We start from the raw sequence: 15,451 nt of genomic DNA, 5'->3' as shown, positions 1-15,451 counted from the left end.
AAATGTGAAACTAAGGTGTTGTTGGCTGCACCAGGAGGGCCCCTCTATGTTTACTAGAGAAACACACGAATGGTAAGATTAGGTTATTTTTAAGGCTAATATCTATATCTATCTATCTATCTATCTATCTATCTATCTATATATGAATTTTTTAAAAGATCAAGTGGTAGGTGATTTAATGTATTAGATTTAGCAAATGTCTTAGTCACCTTTGGGCATCTGTGAGAAGGGCAGATGGATCTCTCTATCTCTCTATGACAGGATCCTGACTCTTCCACAGCTGATTGAATTCAGGATGACACCTAACCTAAGTTGTGCTAATTTCATTACCCTCCACATATCAAATCACATAAGTACAGCATGTTAAAGCTGAGTCACATAATAGCATAGCCTCACAAACTACAAAACAGCCCAGGTTTCTGATCTTTCTGAAATCTTTATTTTTCAGTATTTCCTTTGACTACTTGACATTCTGTTTTATTGTTTTGTTTGTTACCTCAAGCTTTTGTTTTTCCTCTCTTTTGCAACCAAAAATACTTTGCATAAGAGAATAGTAATTTAAAAACCTATTTGGGGAACCATTTGTGTTCTGCAATTCAGAGATTTTTTTTTTTTCTTTTTATCTTTCCTTATTCATGAGCTTAAGAAAAATACTTAATTACTATTACATTTTATAGTAAGTCATAAATCTATCAATTAAGAATTTTCTTAATTTGTTTCTATTATATTTTCATAACAAATACAAATGACCCAAATACAGGTAAAAATTATATTTCTGTAAAGCCTATTAAATAAATAAATGACAATGTTTTTCAGATATTAAATTTAATTTATCTTTTCTTAATTTCCACTAATCTCAGAAATGCATTTCTATATTTGAGGAATCTTTAGTTTTTGTATGGTTATTACTTCACTAAAATATTTTAAAATGTACTACTTAATTTTACAATATTGTTTCAAATATTATTATTACTGCATGTGACATTTTATCTATGTACACACCCTAAATTGGACTATTCTTACACGATTGCTGTATGAAGTAAAATCCTTATTTTACAGTATACTCTACTTGTGGAAATGTGATTTGTACAAAATTAGTAACTGTATATAAATGAAGATTTTACTGATGATAATTAAATTTTATTGTATTTTACTGTATATTATTTTATCAACCAGGGAAAAAGAGGACACCTTGCACAACTTTTAACAACCATCATTATTCAATTAAGTAGACTATTCAAAAAATAAAATTATCATGGTAAACTGCTAAGTTGGGTCATTCTGAAAATTATCTAATCATTTTCCTGGTTTGTTCTTAATTGTTGTACATTGTTGCCTGTGTTTTCTTGGTTCAGTGACACATCAATTCACAATTTATTACAATAACCTCTCAATTCTCCCCCATATCTCTGGCTCCTTTGTTTCTTGTGATACCAAATCTGGTGTAATCTGTACCTAACCCATTTTAAGAAAATAATACCGTTGGGAGTTACTCAAGGTTCTCCAAATTGGTACTAGCTGGTCCAATATAAACTACTTTTAAAGAGTCAAGAAGTTTTAATATATTTTTTCTGATCTTCATAATAATCTTGTTAATTTATAAATCAGGTATATTAAGAGATTAAAAGTAATATCTACTAATGAAATATAATAATTATAACAATATACTGTAACAAGTGTGGTCTCTGTCTCTCAAAATACTGCACTGTACTTATGCTTCTTCTTGTGATGGGACATGACAAAAATGCCTATGTGATGAGATGAAGTGAGGGAAATGAGATATTATAAAGTAAAATAAGTGTTACTTGAACATAAGTACTGAGATACTGCAACAGTTGATCTAATAACTTAGTCAACTACTAAGTGAGTAATGTCAAGGATAATCTACAATGTGGAGTTGCTGGACAAAGGAATGATTCAGGGCTTGGCCTGGATGGAGCAAAACTGTATGAGATTTCAACTCGTTATTCAGAATAGCCCACTACTTAAAACTTGTGACTTTTTTATTTCTAGAGTTTTTCATTTAATATTTTGGACTGCAGTTGATAACAGATAACTGATATAGCTGGCAAGAAATACTGCAGATAAGGGGGGAACTACTGTACTATTTATTCTCAGATGAAACATATAAGGGAGTGAGAAAAATAGGAGAGGGGAAGAAGGCTACTAACATGTGTGTGCAGAAGGCCAGCCTCAGTCTAAAGTCCAGGGAGTTTTGGCACAGGAAGGTCCTCAGAGCCATTGTACCCTGAAGTAAACTGTCTTACACACCCTAAGGTTAATCTAAGGAAAGAATGTAATTCAAATGTTAGCAGCGTACACTGAGAAACTGGGAGATGGATAATATCAGATCAGTAAAGGGAATCTTGGCAAGGCAACAACAGTCTAACAAAACCGCTCACTTCCAAAGGTGGAGTTTTGAGATACTGCAAGGTGTAATCTAGAATAAACTGTATTATTTCAATCATATTAATCTTGGTTAAATTCCAGCCCTGGAATTTAATTTTGGGTTAACTTGGACAAGTTATTTCATATCTACTGGTCTAGTGTTATCAAACAAAGTGGGATTCAGCCGCCTGCCAGCATACATAAGCATAACACAATAATTGGTGGGGAAGGAAGAAGGTTTTTATTGACAGGGTGCCCAATTTGATGGTGTGAGTCGTTCTCTTCTGCAAAACACAGAAATCCCCCTGTTCCCCAAAAGAATCAAATCCAAATGCAGTCCCAGAGTCCTCCCTCCAAGCTTATCTGTCCTTTTGAAGTCCAAGGCTGCTACATGAACTGGTCTCCATCTCTCCAGCTCCGGGTTCTCTCTTTCTCTGGAGTGCACACTTGTGGGGCTGGCATATCTGTTTCCCCACTGTAGCTTCTTCCCACTCCTGAGGCCAGAACATGCTGCCAGATCACTGCAGCTGGTCGTGCAAGGAAGGGGCTCTGTTCACGGGACCCAGACATCCAAAGCTGCACGCATCCCCGGGGCCAGTGAACTTTTATGGCTCACATATCTGTTGCTTCTCTCAAGACTGAGAGAATGGGACCAGTCCAGGACCCATGCCACGCAGTGTGAGACTGCTTCTGATCCTGCAGGCAAGAGGAAGGCAAGAGCCTGGTCTTGCAAAAACTCTGGTGTCTCCCCAACCGGGCGGGGTGAGAACATATAAAAGTCCAAGTCTTTCCCTGCCCTCTGTTTTAAATCTTCCGCAAACAAATCCCACGTTAGATGCAAGTGTCCAAATTCCCAGCCAATTCAGCATGGTGTCCACTATGCACAGTCAGCCTGCACAGCATCTCTGCCCCTCCTCTTGTGGCCACGAGCCGGAAGCAAGTAAGAGGGTTTCTAGCTGCGCAGTGGAGCAGAGTCTCTGCTCAGGGTGGGCCGTCCTGCTCACCTTTACAGTTCTCGTGTGTTGTGACTTTTTCAGCCTTTGCATGCTCAATGCAAGCTGTGTCATGAGCCGCATTAGTTTTTATCCTCCCCCAGGGTTATAGCAGGCTGTCACGCCCCAGCAGCGGCTTCAATCCACCGCCGTGGTGTTTCCTGCAACCCCTTCCTCGCTGTGCAGAGTGCAGCCTTTCCTTGCCACCCTAGGTTCCCGGCTCCCTTCTATCCAGAAATCTGGCCAGACCTCTTTGTCACACTAGGAACATTCCTTTGTGGTGGCTAGAGTGATTTAAAGCTTTTGTCACGTAGTAGGTACTCGATATCTATAAGCATTAATAATACATGTAAAACCAAGCACTTGGTAGCCTTTCTAATATCTGTACCAATTCAAAGAGCATTTATTTACTACAGAAAAGTAAGTTAAAACAATTTAAAAGTAAACTTTTGTGGCAGCCTCTCTCAAAGAAAGAAAGGAAGAAAGAAAGAAAGTCACTAGGGATTATACACCAAATACATGTCAAACTTTCACCGTCTTCATTTTTAACCTCTGTCCTAAAATCTAAGCACTAATGCAACAGCTGTCCCTAAAGTTTCAGTCTTTCCTTCTTCTGGTAACCCAAGCTACATTCCTTTATCAGGCCATCTTTAATTTTTCTTTTTGTATCAGTTTGCTAGAGTCACCATAACAAAGTACCACAAATTGGTGGCTTAAACAACAGATATTTATTTTCTCACAATTCTGAAGGCTGTAAGTCTGATATCAGTCAAAGTGTTGGTAGGATTGGTTTCTTCTGTGGCTACCTTATGTGTTTCTTCACTTGGTCTTTCCTCTGTGTGTGTTTGTGCCCTAATCTCTTCTTATAAGGACATCAGTCATATTGGATTAGGGACAACCTTAATTATCTTATTTTAATTTAATTACCTCCTTAAAGGCCCTATCTCTAAAATATGATCACATTCTAAGGTACTAGAAATTAGGACTTAAGTTTATGGATTTGAGGGAAGGGGCTTAAACTTGTCCTGTAGCTAACATTCAGCAGACATTCTTTTTTCTTTTCAGAGACTTTGTTTTTCCGAGTGTAAATCTTATTTGCTTTTCTGACTTCACAAGTTTTGCTTACTACTCTTTATTGTGATGGGTATAAAAATGACCCAGGAGTCACTCTGATAAAGGAATAACTCTTTGAAGTACTTCCTTGGCAGATAAGAGTAAATTTGTTCATGAATTAAAATTTTTTCTATCACATTTTATAATAAAAATAAATTTTAAAACAATTTAAAATAGGTCTTATAATAAAACATCTCATTGAAATTCAACATTGGTAGTAGTAACACGTTAAAGTTGACAGTGGTCATCTTACCAGGGATGTGAGCAAGAGCTGAAGATAGTATGACTGTAAGCTGAGTACAGTGTGACTATTTCACCCTTTCCTCAGGCAGAGATTTGTTTTATTTTAATTTCAAATCCAGGGTAGAAAATAGACTGAATACTTACAGAGATTGTATTTGTTTTATAAAATGTGAATTTCTTTCCAACAAGTAAGATTACTAGAAAGAAAATTACTAGATCAAGATTATTTTGTTTACACATATATCATGTCATAGTTCTAGAGAGTTTAGTGTTATATTTGACTATAACGGGTGCCTGAAGGCAGTGCCAGGTCTAGACAAACATGACTCAATATGTTACTGGACAGGTTCTGGTCTTGTGTGGGTCTGCTGAGGGCCAGCTATAATGTGTGGGTTCTTGACTTCATATAGAAAATATTTCACAACATGAGTCCAAGTGACTATGAGGAAACATTTATTAAAGCTAGGAACAGTAAAACAAAGAAGGGCTTAGTACAGAAGAAGCAACAGGAGAGTCTAGGCTGGTGAGTCAGAGAAAAGAAGGTTCTGGGTACAGGTTCAGGGGATCAGCCTGGGACAAGCTTCCAGCTGCCATTGCCTGTGAAGAAACAATGGGGGAGAAAGAAAAGAAAATGGTGCCAACTACTCCTCAGAGGGAGATCACCTGGATCCTTTGTCTTAAGGTTTTTATTTCTTTTTTGCAGGCGGGAATCTTAGGGAAGATCTCAGGGAGGGGTTTCAGCAAGAATATTTATTAGTTCTCCAGGTGTGACCTTTCAGGGTTATGGTCTCCACTGATTGGTTGGGGGTCTTTAACCATTGTGGTTGGTTCTGGCATTGCCCACCTGGTTTTGGCTGCTTTTGTGGGCCTGGAGCTGAAACACAACTGAGGCCTAGTTGTTATTTTCTGGATGTTATCTCCAGGGGAGAAAGGCCAGGGGAGAAAAGGTTACCCTGGAAGTGAGGTCCTTGTTTTCCCAGTTCTGCCCCCTGATAGACACTGGGGGCCTTCACTCTGGTGACCATCTGCACCTGGCTGTAAATTGCTCAGCCATTGTGTTCAGCTATCTGTCTCAGTTTTTCTATTTCACTTACTAAGGAATTTTCCTAGCTTATTACTATTCTGTCTCAATTAGAGAGAGTGAGTTGCTGATATTTTTTTACTGGGCTGCCTAGCAAGGAAAGAAGTCATTTGTCTGGGAAGCACATCGTATCCTCCAATTCAAAGAATTGGAAATCCCTTTTGAAAATAAACGGCCTAAGTTAACACACATTTCTTTGGTAAAAGATATTCATTGTATTTTCTTTTATTTAATAAATAATTTCCCAAGGTCTGCCAGATTGTTGCTAAATAATCCAAACCCTTCCATTCCTTTATTTCTTTCTAGTATGAACTTTTTAAATGAGCTCAATGGCTCAGACCCTTCAGAATCATCATTAATTTACCAGTCTATTTATTAATGTTTCTTCTTCATACATTTTGCACCCTTTTCTCTAAAGTATTTGTAAAATATTCTCTTCAAACCCTCTGATTACAATGAATTATTTCTGTATTTTTTTCTAGTACTAAAAACTACAAAAAATGTAGTAGCATTTTGTTGTATTTTGTGTCCCTATTTTTTCCATTTTCAATATCAGCTTTAATTATAATAAGAATAGAATCATAATCAGATTTTCATAAAATAATCTAATGACTTGATAGTACAATTTGTTATAATTATCTATGTAATATTTTCAAGCTGTTTGAAAAATAGAAACATAAAAGACCCATTCAATTTATGATGAGTATATCTGCATGTATATACATTTATATAAAAATAGTACCTCCACAGGTTGTTGGTGACACTGTACACTAGCATTAGCAGAATGTACTAGAAATCTTTGACAAAGTATGTAAAACAGATACCATGTTAATCACACTTGAAATATATGTATATTTAGTGAATGGAGGGACAGGCCACCTATATTCCCCTTCTAGACTAAGACACACCTTCCCCCCAGCTTCTAGGAATATTTACTGCAGATATCTTTTAGGTACTTCACTCTCAGGAAATTGTCCTGAGCTGAAAAATATTGTTTTTCTATTTTTTTTTTTCAGGGGAGAGTGAGAACGCAGTCCCCAACTACCACAAATTGTGCAGTTGAGTTTCCCACATTTGGGGAAATCACAGGGGACACCACATCCAAAGTGTAATGGATAAACTTCACTCTGGGAAAACCACCTTCATGATCATGGTATCTCCCCTACCAGGTAAGTATGAAAAAAATATTTTTATTCAAGGTCACATCTCTCTCCTGGAGGTCAGCATGCATCCAATGACTCATAGATATTGGAATATAAACTCCTGGTGCCCTTGCCTCAAGTTGAAAGAATTCTGAAGCATTGTCCCATCTCTAGAGCATCCAAATGACCCACTGAGACCCTTGGTACAATTACATCACAGTTCACTTCTTCTCTCTGTCCAATCTTGCTTCTTTCACTTCTCCACAGACTTTAATTCTGAAGGTAGTTCCTTAAAAAATTTCAGCATGTGTATCTCAGTTTCATAGTCTATTTCCCAGGCAAACCACCATAAAAATGTTGATACCATGGTTGGTCCAAGGAAGCAAAACCTAAAACAGAATTTTTGACCTGGACCACTTGCCACTTAGGTGCAAAGTAGGTCCCGATTGCTTGCAGGTTGTTCCATGCAACTGTTAAATTTTGCCGGTAGTTAACATCTTATCTTTGCCATAAGATAGAGATGCCCTGGCAGGTATAATATTTGATTCTGTTTTTTTTTTTTTTAAGTTCCTTGGAAGTGCAAATTATAAAAACAATTGTATCTTGATATTTCTTGCTAGGCTCCATGCATGTACTAGAGAAAGAGATTAAAAAGTAGAAGGTGGTTAATCACTGAATAAAAGTAAATTAAGTGTTCAAAGCAGAAGTCCTTTTTGACAGCATAAAAAGAGACTCTTATCTCCTATAGCCAGAGGGCAGAAAAATGTAGGGAGAAGTTCATGACAATTATAAAGAAGAGTAGAGTTCCAGGGAAGAGAAATCTAATAAATTGGACCAGGACCTAATTATATGACTAGCAAAGGTCAGGCAAGGTTAATTCTTCATCCCCTCTACATGCATCATGTTTGCTGTGCCAAGCATGTTTGGGAAAGAGTGGCGTATTGAGACCAGACTTGAGGACATCTATTTCACTACACTCAAAAGTCATAAGATTCCCGGCTCCACTGAACTCTCTCTGGACTTAGAAAAGGGGCTCACTCCTTACTGTCAGAAGGTAGAGCTACCTTATTGCTTAAGGATATAGTAGAGGCCTCTGCCTTTCAAGACAATATATGTACCTTTTGGGACCAACCCACACTTCCCCTCATTGCCAACCACCAATTACTAAAGCCAAGTCATAGCATAACCCCAGAAAGTTCTGGGCATTCTCCTACAACACAGGATATAGCACTCTGGCAAGGATCAAAGGAAACAGTATTAACACGCTATTCTGGGAAGTATGTGGAAAGTAATGGGCTACACTATAATAGTCCTGCCTGTGGCTAACTCTGAAAGAAAGGAGAAAAAACTCAGAGAAGTAGGCATGTTCCTGTGGATATATGATGTAGGGCTGAAAAATCCACCAGCTATCTTTGTACTTCAGAAGGACCTGAAGGGCACCTCATTTACCAACATGGTAAAGAATGCACTAATAAGAAAACACTAGCATCAGTCTGAACCTCAACAATTGCAGTCTCCTGTTAAGACAGAGATATCTGATCAGATCACTGGGGAGAAGTAGGAGGGTCCATAGGAGGACTTTGTGAGGCAATGGAAAGCAGCCTAGGACAGGATTGGCTGAGAAGCTGAATGCCTTCAGAGCCAATGGAAATTTTAAAAAGGGCTGGATCTTTGGCTCTTGGGCTCTTCTTCCTCAAGGATGCCTGGATGATGGTGCTGCAACTCCCTGTGTTTTCCAATGGATTGTATTTTGGATGGGAAGGAACTCTGAACACAGCCTACAATCAGGCTGACCTGGCAGAGGGTGGCAGGTTTATTCTTTGGGTGTTCTAGAGGGGACGAGCTCTGAGGCAGAAGCCTGTTGTTGTTCCAGAATTATGTAACTTTTGTATCTTACATTGTTTTAGTTTGTAAACTAACCCTATAGAAATAAGATAACTAAATGTCATACTAACAGGGAGAAATGATAGGAGAACCCAGGTATTAGAGTTTAGCCTTAATTGATAGGCTTAAGTTATTAAAGCTATAGCTAAAAGAGTTAAAGAGTTTAGCCTTAACTGATAGGCATAAATGACTAATTCTTGTGGAAAGCTGTTACTCCAAAATTGTGAAGCTTTTGAATAAAGACTTCTTTTCTTTATCACCAAACCTTTGCTATTGGAATTTTGCCTAAAGGGTGGCGGTGCACAGCAGGACCCCAACTTGCTATTTGGTAACACTGTAACAGGACTGATAGTAATAGAATCTGATATAGAATTAAGCTCACTGATAGCAATGGAGAGTGCACATGCCCCTCCATTTCTCCCTCCCCCTTTAAGTGAGGCCAGGTGGAAGTATTTCTGTCATGAGCAAGTGGAGTTAATATTATCCTAATGAAAGATAATGTTGGATTGAAAGTCAAGAAAGCCTGATTACAAGAATGTATGAATATGGTTAATAGTACACATAGCTCACCATCTTCTCAGATCACCAGCCTCTAAATAAAGTGCCCCTAAAGATTCAATTTTTGCCTCTATTTGTTGGGGTGGGTAGTGACAGGCAGTACTAATGCTGACTTTCTGGGTCCAGGTATATTTCGAATCTGTATGCAATTTTGTGTTGCTAGGCCATAAATATAACTAATGGTTCTTATAATGTCCTACAAGGCCTTATCCAATTTGGCCTTTGGAAGATCCAATGGAAATTATCTTCTGGCCAAAAGAAGTGAAGCAATTGAAGAAATTCAAGCTGGCTCTCTGTGAATTCCCTCTTATGCTCCTGGGCTTTCTTCATAAACCAGATGGGATCTCCATGGTAGTGTCCATCATTCTTGGTCACTGCCAAGCTACCCAGGGCCATCAGAGTCCTCTGAACTGCAGCCATGTCTTTGCCTTCAAAGAGGTCAACAGTCTGGAACATGTCGGTCTTGGTGACCCCATAGTCCTCAGCTGCCTTCAGCAACTGAGCCACCTGCTCCATCTGCTTAAAGACCACGGAGAGTGGATTCTCAGGCACCTTCATTGGCTTGGAGCCATCAGGATACAGGCTGTTCACCAGCTTGCTCAGAATCACACCATTCTTCAGCCAGACCTGGAAGCCCAGGCGCCCACGGTCTGGGCGACCCACATCAGGGCCGCACTGTACTATGATCCATTCCACCAGCCGTTTCTCCAGCTCCTCATCATACTTCTTCTCAATTTTGGATTGCACTTCACGGCTCATGCCATAGGAAGGTCCCTTGTTGGCCATGTTTGGGGAGAGAGGGACTCCTCAGAACTCACAGAAAGGAGTCAGCACTGTCTAGACTTGGACCTGACAATAATATATGGAAAGCAAAATTAAGATTATATCATATCTCAGTTTATCAAATATCATCCCAAGAAAACTATTGTTAATTAGTGCTGATTTTGTAGAATTTACATGTATTTTCAATAATTAAATGTTCAAGTATGTGAACTAATTATCAACACTTGACATTGACAGAAAAATGACCCTTTTTGAGGATATCTGTTCCTATATTCAGATAATGTCTTTCTGAGTCTACCCTTAGAATCAATTGTACTTTCTACTGTGTACTCCACTGCTCAGGAGCTTGATATCACACAGGCACAACACACTTTCCCAGCCTCCATTTCTCTGTCTGCTGATACATCATTTAACAATGGATTTTTCAATATATCAGGAAGTGTCAGGTTTAAGCCTTTATTTAGGCCTTTTTCCTATGAAAATCTGTCATCTTTTAAAACTTCATTGGTGAGATCTTAGTCTTCTCTTTTTAAAATGTTTTACATCATCTAATATGCTTGGTTACTATGTAAATATGCAGATTCTAATCATATGTGACCCTGGCTGGTTTGGCTCAGTGGATTGAGCGTCGGCCTGCGAGCTAAGTGTCGCTGGTTCGATCTTCCAGTCAGGGCACATCAGAGAAGGAAAACTCTGATTCCAAAAAACCTCCGCTGCCTTGCGGCATACCTCTTCAGGGGAAAGGCTAAGGGAGTAAACCCCGACAGAAAATCCGGAGCCGGAGTCCCTAAGGCGGTTTGATGTTGTAGTCAACACCGGCAACTCCTGCGGCGCACCTGAAGCCAAGCTGTATTGACTCCGTCTTTCCCTTGGATCCTTCAGCTGCGAAGAGAAGGGGGGTCTGCTGCATGGGCAACAGCAGACCCTCCATATCACCCTGCCCAGGCTCTGTAGCTTCATCGCAAGATGTCGATTCAACACGGGAGGAGACAGATACCGTGTCACTCCCGAGTCGGACTGCACAGCCATTCTCGGCGGTGCAGATAGACTCTTAAGAAGCTACACCATCGTCTCTCGAGACGGACGGCTGCCGACGACGACATAGAGTCTTTAGGGTCAAGGAAGTTGTACAGCCAGTGAAGTTATTGTTCAATTTTTACAATCAAGGAGGGAGAAAGAGAGAAACAGGAAGGAAGGGAAAGGGAAGTAGAGGAAAAGAGGAAGAAAATTATCAGGAAAATGAATCCTACTGACCCGAAGTCATGATTCTTTGTCAAGTTTATGGACCTGAGCCTAATTCCAGGCCCTGATTGACAGGAGGAGATGCCAAGTTCATAGAAGGAAGGAACCAGCAACACCACACCAAAAACATATGGCCCATGCCTCATGGCAGTTCCACTGTTGCACTGATATCTCTGACTTTTACCTGTGGCCATAGGGAGTACAATCTCATATCACCAGATGATAGAGGAGAAAAACAGCAAGCTTTGTTCAGAGATAGATTGTCCTCACACGTGACTTTGAGTTAAAATGGTCTACTTCAGTACTTATTGTTCCACTGAAAACAACAGTAAGGGGTATTTTTTAATGAGCAAAGCATCAGGTGGTATGCTTAGTCATCACTTTGTATAGAAAAAGAAGTGACCTAAAGTGAGAATATTTAAGGACACATGACGTGACACGTGGTGTGGCTGGTTGATACAGGCCTGGAAAGAGAAACATCTAAAGATTAGGGATAAGGTGGTACATAAAAGAGGCATGTTGATGGCATTATTGAAGTGGGCATTCTTTGAATGTTTTATTAACCCCCACCAGGAGTATCCACTACAGAAAGGGAACTAAACAAACAGAAAGACAGAATTCTTTAACTGCTAATTCTGACATGATCAGCCAGCCTCTATCAGTGTCTATTGCATAGCAGTCACAATAGATTCATGAAAGAATCATGGTAATAAAGAAGGAAGATGTGCGTGGGACCAAATGCATAAGTTTCTACTCAACAAAGCTAATTTAGCTCCTACTATTGCTAAATATCTAACTTGCCAGGCTCAAAGACTCTGACACTAAGTTCTGATACGGCATCTCACCTGAAGAAAACAAATCAGTTACTTGGTGGCACATTAATTATATTTGATTTCTTCCACCCTGAAAAAGCCAACAGTTAATACTGAACAGAAAGAATACATATCTAGGGTTTAAGTTTACCTTTTCTAAATCACTATATAAAGATTTTAAAAACATTAACTCCACTGAAGGACCAGCATTACACTGCCTTGGACTAAAATGCCAATTTATAAAAAAGAGGTGCCATAGGAGGCATAGGAGAGTTGGATGTCCTGGTCTAATACCACACCTCCTAGCACCTCTTGATTTGCTGTGTCCTCAAGGGGCAGAATATCTGACATTTACCAAAATCTCCAGGAACCATGCTTTGAAGTAGGAGTGGAAATCCTGTACATAATCTCATCAAATGCTTACATTATTATTTTAAGAAAAATTAAGTAAATTCCCAAAGAGTAAGAATTTCATCTTTGATCTCCTCTGATTTACTGTCGTTTCTTTCCACCATGAATCACTGCTTTTCTATATTTGCATCTAGATCAAAGGACTGAACAAACAGGAAGAAGAACAGCAAAAGTAAATAGTCTCTCAGGAACAGACAGGTGACCAAGATTGCACTTTAGGGCCTCATTTATATACAACACAGTTCACTTTTGTTTTAATACTGACAAATTGAAATTAATCTAAATATCCATCATTAGGGAATTAGTTGTATAAAATATGGGATATGCACATGATGCATGAGCATGCAACAATTAAATTTTTTTGATTGACTTACCCAGGTTATAGTTAAGTAAATAATAGCATCTATCTTAGAACATGGACGTTTGCTATCAAATGCAATGAACTCTCCACCAGACAGCTCTGTATTCGGCTTGATCTCTCTCCTTTGACATCACGCACCGGCACTTTAACTTTCCTACTCCTGATCCATGACATGCCTTTCCAAATTAAGTATTTTAAGTTAAAAAATGTAATCAAGTCCTGATTAGTAATGGCTATATGTTCAAAGAATTCACAAGTTTCACCTCTGCTATTTTTAAATACTAATTCATTGCTTATCTCAATTTTTAAATTACATAATGGCATGAAATAATATTCTCTATATATAATATGTAAAAATAAGAATAAACAAAATGTATAGCATGGTCTCATTTATAAACATATAAACACCATCTATAAATCACAATATGATAAAATCTGGTGTACATTTTATTTCTTCTTGTACTTTTCCATATTTTTCAAAAAATTTTACAATTTTGTAGTCTGAAAATAAGAGCCATATTAAGACAAAAATAAAGAAAAGTAATTAAGAAAGAATGAAAAAAAATTAACAAAACAAGTTAAATAATAGAAAGCCCTACCCAAGATCTCTTGTGTATCTGATTAGAAACATTTTAAAGACATTTTTTGGAAATGGTGTTATTTTGTTGAGCATATTTCTATAATCTCTAAGTGAATTGGAGTAAATAACATTTCTCCTAAATGAATGCCAGCAAAGTAGCTCTCCAGGGGGACAAAATTTCTTTAAAGTAAAAACCAATGCCCATCAAGATTTACAAAAAATACAGAAGTTAGTACAATAGGTCAAAAGTAAGCAGAAATTGCTTCTAAGGCCTGATATTGCCTCCTTCAATCTCACTCCTCCCTTTTCTTCTATATTAGTTTACCAATGAAGTGAAAATGAATATTTGTTACATTCTTTCTCAATTAACAAGAAATTAGATACCCACCATAATGTATCATAAGAAATAAGTAAGGACTTAAATCAAGCAATTTATTACTTAGAAAGCCCCTTTGGTTTATACTTTTCATTGTGTTCTACCCAAGTGATACAGCTATATTAAAGCCAAAGCTACTCCTTGAATTTTAGTGCAATTGACATAAATAAATAATAAAGTGGACATAATGCATGATAATTGTGTGCATTCTCTTTTTATTTAATGATACTTTGTAGGAGCTATATCAAAGGTCCCAATCACTTCTGGTTTCACCTTACCCCTTATACGCAGTTTTATTGCAGTAGCTTTGCTCATCTGTATAGTTCACAAGTTTTGATATGCTAATCAATACTGCTTGTTACATGAATAACCACTTTAAAGTTTAAAATAACTTTGAGGTTACTACTATATTAAAATAAACCATAAAAATCAGAAGGCAGGAAAGTGCTCATTTAATGTCTAATATATTTAATGAAATTTTAACATACCAGTTAGTTTCATAACATAAATCCATTAGCACGCTCAAAATAGAATACACTTTGAGGACTCTTTGTTCATACAGGGTTATTTACAAATAGCGCAGTAATCTGGAGTTATTAGTTAGCTGGAGCAAAAGGAGGAGGAGAAAGACTAATTTCTATTGTACAACAGGATCTTGGAGGAAGGAGTCCTATTGAATCAATAGCCTTGGGAGGAATGATTTTACTCATATGTGGAATGTAATGAACAAAATGAACTAACAAGAAAAATGTGGACAGACTCATAAATGGAGAGCAAGAGGACAGCTAGTGGTGGTGGGGAGGTGAGGGGATGCAGGGATTGAGCAAAAACAAAAAAATGGACTCAAGGACATGGACAACAATGCTGTGATTGCTGTGGGGAGGGGGTTTAAGGGGAATAAATGGTATTGGGAAAAAAATGCAATAAAAAACAATCTTCAATTGAGAGGCACAACCAAACAAAGGCATCCTAGCAGGGCCCAAGCCAGACAAATTAAATATCTTGATTCCATGGTCCTCCTGACCTTTGATTTCCTTCAATAGTTGTTCATTTTCAAAATCCAGTCTGTTAGAGAATACATAATCTGAAAAGTTCAGCTTATCAGGACAGAGAGCAGGGAGAGAATGATAAAATGTGTATTTAAGGGGACCAAAGGAAAACATCCCACAAAATTAGTGAACATTTTTTCCTTCAATTGAACATAAAAATATAATGATAATAATCATATAAAAGTTTATATTTGGGTAGCTCTTTGGTTGATTTATATGTATTTTCAGAGAGTTCAGACTACATTTTTCTTATGATGTCTTCATCTAATACAATGTGATATGATATTCAAAGTGGAATTTAGTTTTCCTGGGGACTTGCCAATTCAAAGCCTCATAGGTTTCCAAGAATAAAGTCGGGGGAAAAAAAGTGTTCTTTTCCTTGTACATTTGTTTAATCAGTAAAGAAAAGCCTTTATTTTTAAGGTTTAATTTTAAT

The 15,451-nt window shown here is 37.9% G+C and overlaps 1 non-coding gene and 1 pseudogene across 1 annotated transcript; both read right to left on the bottom strand.

Moving 5' to 3' along the window:
- Window positions 1-6,830: 6,830 nt before the first annotated feature.
- Window positions 6,831-6,994, bottom strand: LOC150001979 (U1 spliceosomal RNA). The gene has a single exon (XR_016513266.1). It is a non-coding gene; the product is annotated as a U1 spliceosomal RNA (small nuclear RNA).
- Window positions 6,995-9,587: 2,593 nt separating this feature from the next.
- Window positions 9,588-10,206, bottom strand: LOC150001978 (transgelin pseudogene; annotated as a pseudogene).
- Window positions 10,207-15,451: the final 5,245 nt, after the last annotated feature.

This window comes from Furipterus horrens, unplaced genomic scaffold, assembly GCF_987537825.1.
Source record: "Furipterus horrens unplaced genomic scaffold, mFurHor1.1.pri manual_scaffold_9, whole genome shotgun sequence".
In the NCBI taxonomy this organism is placed as follows: domain Eukaryota; kingdom Metazoa; phylum Chordata; class Mammalia; order Chiroptera; family Furipteridae; genus Furipterus; species Furipterus horrens.
Note: the sequence above shows the minus strand (reverse complement) of the source record. Positions and strands in the feature narration are given on the sequence as shown.